The sequence below is a fragment of the Quercus lobata genome, chromosome 9 (genome assembly GCF_001633185.2).
Source record: "Quercus lobata isolate SW786 chromosome 9, ValleyOak3.0 Primary Assembly, whole genome shotgun sequence".
Classification (NCBI taxonomy): Eukaryota; Viridiplantae; Streptophyta; class Magnoliopsida; order Fagales; family Fagaceae; genus Quercus; species Quercus lobata.
In genome coordinates, this window is record NC_044912.1 from 24,356,177 (window position 1) to 24,362,892 (window position 6,716).

A 6,716-nucleotide genomic window follows, 5' to 3' on the forward strand; every position below is an offset into this window, starting at 1 on the left:
GTGTCACATGGCAGAACCTCATGCTCTCTCGCATGAGGTCACAACTTTGATTATATCAAAATTGTGACAAAAGTTTTCTCATATATATATATGAAGCGTAATATATATTGTTGCTACGCTCCCGTTGAGCAATATTAGCAGTCATGTCATTATTATCTTTTTATTAATAAACTAAATTATTTTATTTCCATTTTTTTTCTATTAGTCTTTTAACGATTCCACAATTTTCACTTCAACTTCCATAACACCCTTGACTCTCCATTATTTTCAACTTCTCATGTAAGCTCTTTAATGCCTAATGTATAAATCGTTAAGCATCCTCTATCTCTCTTAACTAGAAGATGAATGGTTTTGGATTTAGCTCCTGCCAAAAAAGAGCTCATTTTAAAGCAACAGTCCTATATTCTTGAGCAAATATATCACTTTGTCCCTTTAAACCATATAGTATGTCAAGTGTGTTTTATATATTGGAGTCTTATGTGTTTTTTATTTATTTATTTTTTTATGACTCTTTTACAATGAATTGTTGCCAAGCGAAATGGTTTGCTCTCTATTTCGATGCTAAATGTAACCCTAATATTTGCAATTCTATGTTTCCACGTGTTTGATAAAATGACTATAAGAATGATTAAAGAAAATACAAAGATGTCCATGTTCATGTTCATGTAGAAGAAGATATAGGAAGAATGAATGTTGAAGAATAGTACTATTATGTTAGTAAAGTTCATTCATAAATGGATTTTCAACGCAATGAAAAATTCCTAAGGTATGTTTCATTAGATTTATTGTAGCAATGAAAATAGTAAAAAGAATATTAGGCAACAATAATTTTGATTCATTATCCTTTTCTCCATTAATTTGTTCTAGTAGTAGTTGGTTTTGTTTGTTTTTATTTTTATTTTATTTTTTCCACCTAGATGTTTGAATTTGAAATAAAGATTAAAGATTTGCATAACATATACTTCATATTGGGATGCATTACACCAAAAATGACAAGACATATAATATACTTATATTACAAATAATCTTTATTTTTATTATCCACATCATCTTAGCCAAAATAGAATAAACTATCTAAAAATTTTGTGACTCTTCTAATAATAATAATAATAATAATCAAAGTCCTATCTAAAATGGTTCACTGAATATAGAAGTCATCAAATATTAAAAGATTGACCATTTGTTTGCTTAGGTAATACAAACGTATGACTATATGAGTATGCTCTCCATTGTTTTAATTACCATAAATTACAATCAATTGTCTTCTCCTCCATTATATTAGAAAAAAAATTAGGTTTTAATTTTTTTTATTACTTAGTATCAATAAAAAATAATAATCATTTAAATAATAGTTACATTCTTACTCATGTAGATATATATGAATAGATCAACATACCATAATATGGAGTCCACAAGTATAAAAGTAAATTCAACCACACAAAAATTTACTCAAAGATTTGTCTTCTTTTCATTTTTCTACTTATTTATTATTATTAATCTTTGTATTTCAATTTAAATTCACAGTTTTTGTAAAACCATGTTTACTGTACACTATTTAATTATGAAGATTCTAGGGTATGTCATATATTTGATAACTGATTTAAATGATTTATTGACAAAATTTTGTTTGAATAATTTAATAAGTTACATTATATATCTTTGGTCATTTTTTTTTTAGTAATGGTAGTTTATTAACTTATTTGGTAAGAATTTTCTTTTCGAGATTCACAAAATGATCTTTAATGAATTATTATTATAAATTTTTTACTTTACAATAAGTTAAGTATAAAATGATCATTAATAATATTTTCACGCATTGCGTGAGTCTGTGACTAATTTAATCTTTAAAATGGGCTCATTACATGGTATATCGTCTGATAGGCTAAAAATGTATTGACCCATTTGGTAAATTAATCAGTTAATTATCCAAGTGAATTAATTAGATTCAATTATATGCAATAAGCATGGTAAAACAAACAAATCACCAATTAAGTTAAATGCAGTGGAAAATAAATTTGACACAAATGATTTGTTTACGAATGGGGAAAACCACTAAGGCAAAACCCCACCGGGTGAATTTAAGGTCACCACTCCCGAAAATCCATAATTATCAAAATAAGCGGTTACAAGTAAAAGGAATTTCAGTACCTAATACCAACTTACAATTGAACCCTTATCCCAATACCTAATTGAACTTGTGATGTAGCGGTAATCTCTCCATTCAATGCACGAATCCCAGTACGTGACTAACCAATGAAGCACAGATTCCAGTACGTGACTAACACACCAACTTGAGAAAGATGTTGGCTACAAAGTTCTTCAATTCATCTAACAATGAAGATCAGGAAGTTTCTTGGTCACAAAAGCCTTGGCGCAAAGACGCAATAGCTTCTAAAGAGAATATGATAAACTAGGGCAAATTCTGTCTCTGGTCACAATTTGTGTACACAATGACTTTGCATCAAGTTGCATCTAGTGCGACGGCCCTTAAAATAATCCTTATATATGTCTAGGGTTGTGAGAAAAGAAACCCTACACAAATACTAAAGGATATGCGTGAAATCAGATTTGAAAATTCAAATTTCGTAATTCTCGACAGATACAGCTTCTGTCGAGCTTCAACATTAAACCTCAATAAAAAGGATTCTGTCGAGATATCTGTCGAGTTTTAATGAATAGCACTTCTTCACTTGTATCTTGGTCATACTTGCATGGCTTCAATACTAAACTTAAACACTTGTTTCTTAAAGTACTAAATCCATCCTAGATCTATCCAATTACAAATAAAGTTCGTTTTGTCAAAGGATTAGCCAATTACATAAAAATGTCCTTAACATAGTCTATCCTCCATTCCGAAAAATAAAATCATAAAGATGAAATAGACTCTTTCTATTTAAATTGAAATAGAAAGTATCTTGTTCTCCAAAAATGAACAAATTTCTTCACTAATTGTCTGTATGGATACTAAAGAAAAATTTTAGACAAGAATTACTCGCGTTTTAAAGATTCAATATTTCCAAGTAAAACCATACATAAATCCATTTTCAACTAAAAGACAATTAACAAAAGTCAAATAAGCTCGACCAGAATGAAACAACCAAACATGAAATACAATTTATTTCATCATGAGGCAAAAGAAAGATACAAAAGCACACAAAATACAAAAATATGGCCGACCCAATTAAGAAGCTATAGAATATCTCTCCTTTATACAACAATTTTGGTTCCATAACCAAAACAGACGGTCATAAAAACAAACTAGAGTATGCATTACTACTAAATGTATGTATTACGTATACGTAAACACGAATACGTCTCCTAGCATACATCAAATAGAGTATACATGTTATGAAACAGCAAGAACTGGTGATGGGGGAACTGGAATATCTACTGTCCCCTCCAACATCAGGATTACATTCTTCATTGAAGGGCGCAAAGCTGGATCTTCTTGAACACACCATAAGCCCACCTTCACTGTTCTTTCCAATTGCTGGAAATCTACATTTTCATCTTCCACAAGTTTTTCCAACTCTCCAACAGCAAAGCAGTTATATACCCAATTAGAAAGAATTATCTCATCTGCAGTTGAAACATTTACTTCTATACTTTTTCTACAACATACAATCTCCAAAAGCATAACCCCAAAGCTGTATATATCAGCTTTTAATGATATTATCAAGGAATTATTTTCCCATTCAGGCGCTAAATATGCACTTGTCCCTTCTGCGCCCATAGTGGCTCTTGATTGATTTAGAATTAGGAGTTTTGCAAACCCAAAATCAGAAATCTTTGCCGTCCAATTATCATCCATGAGTATGTTTTGAGGCTTTATGTTGCAGTGGATGATACGGATTTCGCTCTCTTCATGTAGATACAGAAGCCCTCTGGCCACATCTAGTGCAATCCTTATTCTTTCTTTCCAAATTGGGCGTCTCTCAGCTTTAAAGATAAGATCTGCAAGAGAGCCATTGTTCATGTACTCGTAAACTAGAAGCTTCCGAGATCCCTCAGTACAAAAACCAAGTACTTGAACCAAGTTTTTATGATGAGTTCGTGCAATTGCAGTAATTTCAGCCCGAAATTCTCGTTCCCCTTCTTCCACAGCTTTCTCAAGTCTCTTAACAGCAATAGTTTTGCCACCCTTGGATATAGTCCCTTTATAAATTGCTCCAAATGAGCCCTTACCTAACTCTTCCTTAAAGCCATCTGTAGCACTCTCAAGCTCGTTGTAAGAAAATAACCGCAGAGTAAACTCTTAAGCTAATTCCAAGTTCAAGTTTTCTGACAGTTTTCTGTACCCGTCCAATTTGTATCTGTAAACCAAGAAACTAGAGGTTGCCAAAACGATACACAAGCATGAAACTGAACCCAAACTTACAGAAATAATCGAAATTGGACTTCTTTTGCTTCCAATAGAGACTTCCCGGACTTCAATGGAACGGTTCCCCTTGAAGAAAGCTGTATTTGATTTTGCTGAATCTATACTACCATATCTAAGAGGAAGCTTATATTTGCTGCAATCATCACCCATATACGATACTGCTCCACAATAGCAATCTTCCTGGCAAGACTTGATGCAATCTTCCTCTGTCGTTGAAAAAACTGAATACGGGCTATCCCTCCACGACATATTCTGTAAAGAAGTGACATGGTATTGTACCACAGTATCATTACTGCGTCCGCAATCTTCTTCACTGAAGTTCTGGTAGCAGCCAAGGAACTTGTTGCTGGTGTTGATGAAATCAAATCCAAGATAACAGTAACAGTCAGCTTTCCTGCCCATGACTGAGCAGTAACTGTTTAGTCCACAGAAACCGTTGACTTCACATTGATTCTGCAGAGCCGACCACTCCACCAACATACTTGAGGTATTATCGCTCTTAAAGTGGTGTAAATACAATCTGAAGATCCCATCTGCATCAAGTGTTGCACGGTGGATAGTAGTTCCATTCTTTTTAGCATATGAGCTATTTGTCAAATTGTGTACTCCCAACTCAATACCGTAGATGAATAGATGGCCTGAACGAGTGAGAATGAGCTGTACATCACCAAAAGTAGCAGTTGACCAATATGAATCAATCGCGCCGTTCGTGTTGTGTACGGGGTAGGCAACGAGGTTTCCATCAGTCTGCATATTGAGTGTATAATGTCCACCTGAGTGGTTTGATATAGAGACACTTGAAACCAAGTTATTGCCACTAGAGAGATTCTGACCTCCTAATATGGTGTCAGTTGGAACGTCAAAGCTATCCCAGATAACATGGGATTGTTTCCCGTAGAGCACAAAATTACCAGAATCAAGCATAGCAGCTGAAGTCGCAGGGTCAGACACATTGGCAACGGATTTTTCACTGCCTTTCCCAGTTCGAAGCAGCAGCTTACCATCTATAGTTAAGTCCAGTGTAGCATTGGAGGAGACAGGTGGGTCATCTCGATTTGCAGTCCAGGTGATTGTCTTCTCACTTTGATTAACCAGCCATATTCCGATAGCAAACCAATCATCCTGTGGAAAGAAACCAAATGCAAAAAGACCAGAAGGTGAGAGCCAAGAAGTACGGTTTGCATTGGGAGAAAGTGAAGAACCTAAAAGTATTATATCGGAATTAGACTGGTTTCGTTGAGTGTTTGCATGAACAGGAAGTAGGAAAACCAACAGTAAGGGCAGAACTGGTATGGAAGCCATGAGAGTCGGAGACAGAAGAGTGAGATAAGAGGGTTGAGACTTTTTTTTTTTTGGAGAATCGGAGGGTTGAGACTTGAGAGAGTATATTAAAGAGAATACTGTCCAAATAGGCTAAGAGCATCAGCAGTGGACCTACTATATGCCAAATGTAAGGTACATTTGGCATTCATGGGCATCGGCGTGGAGATCGGATTCGTGGGCATTGGAGGTGAGATCGGATTCATGGGGTTTGGGTTGCCACTTTTATGATTTGTGAGGTGAGATCGGATTGTTAGTTTTGTGATCTGTGGCTTGCTGGGTTTTGGTATGGTGGGTGGGTCTCAGGTGGTGTGGCCGTGGGTTTCATGGGTTGCAGATGGGTGTGGTCGTGGGTCTCAGGTGCGTTTGGAATGGGTCATAGAAGGTTCACGGTGGTTGAGGTTTTGTGGGTTTTTTTGCCACCGGGGGTGGTGGCTGGCAGTGGCTAGTTGCAGGTTGCTGGGGTTGGTGGCAGAGACTCTTCTTTGCTGGGTTTGGTTGCAGGTTGCTAGGGTTGGTTGCTACCCACTGGATGTGGTTTTTTTTTTTTTTTTTGGTTGGTGGTTCTGATTTGCAGGATGTGGTTTTTGGTGGTTTTGGCAGGATGTTGGAAATAAATAATAAAGAAAGATTAAAAAAATAATAGAATTTTGGGATGTTTGGTGTATTGTAAAATGGTATGGTATAATTGATTAAGTAACTTTTTAGGATGGTAAAATATGATAGGATGGCAAAACCAATTGGAGATGCTCTAATAAAGCTAATAATAATGATAATATAAAAAAATATTGGCGTTTCCTTGAATTAAATGGGTTTAGATATTGGGCCTGTTTCGTAACCCTACTCAACACACATTTTACACATTTCAAACACACTTACACACATTTCAACACATTTTTTCACACACTTTTTCACCTACACGTATATCAAAAACACTTAAAATACCTTACTCAAACTTAGTTAACAAACAGGCCCATTGAGTCTCAAAGTAATCAACTCTGCAAATTTCTTCTCA

The 6,716-nt window shown here is 35.0% G+C and overlaps 1 pseudogene; it reads right to left on the minus strand.

Annotated features, from left to right (window-relative positions):
* Nucleotides 1-3,346: 3,346 nt before the first annotated feature.
* Nucleotides 3,347-5,683, minus strand: LOC115961446 (annotated as a pseudogene).
* Between the last annotated feature and the right edge of the window lie 1,033 nt (nt 5,684-6,716).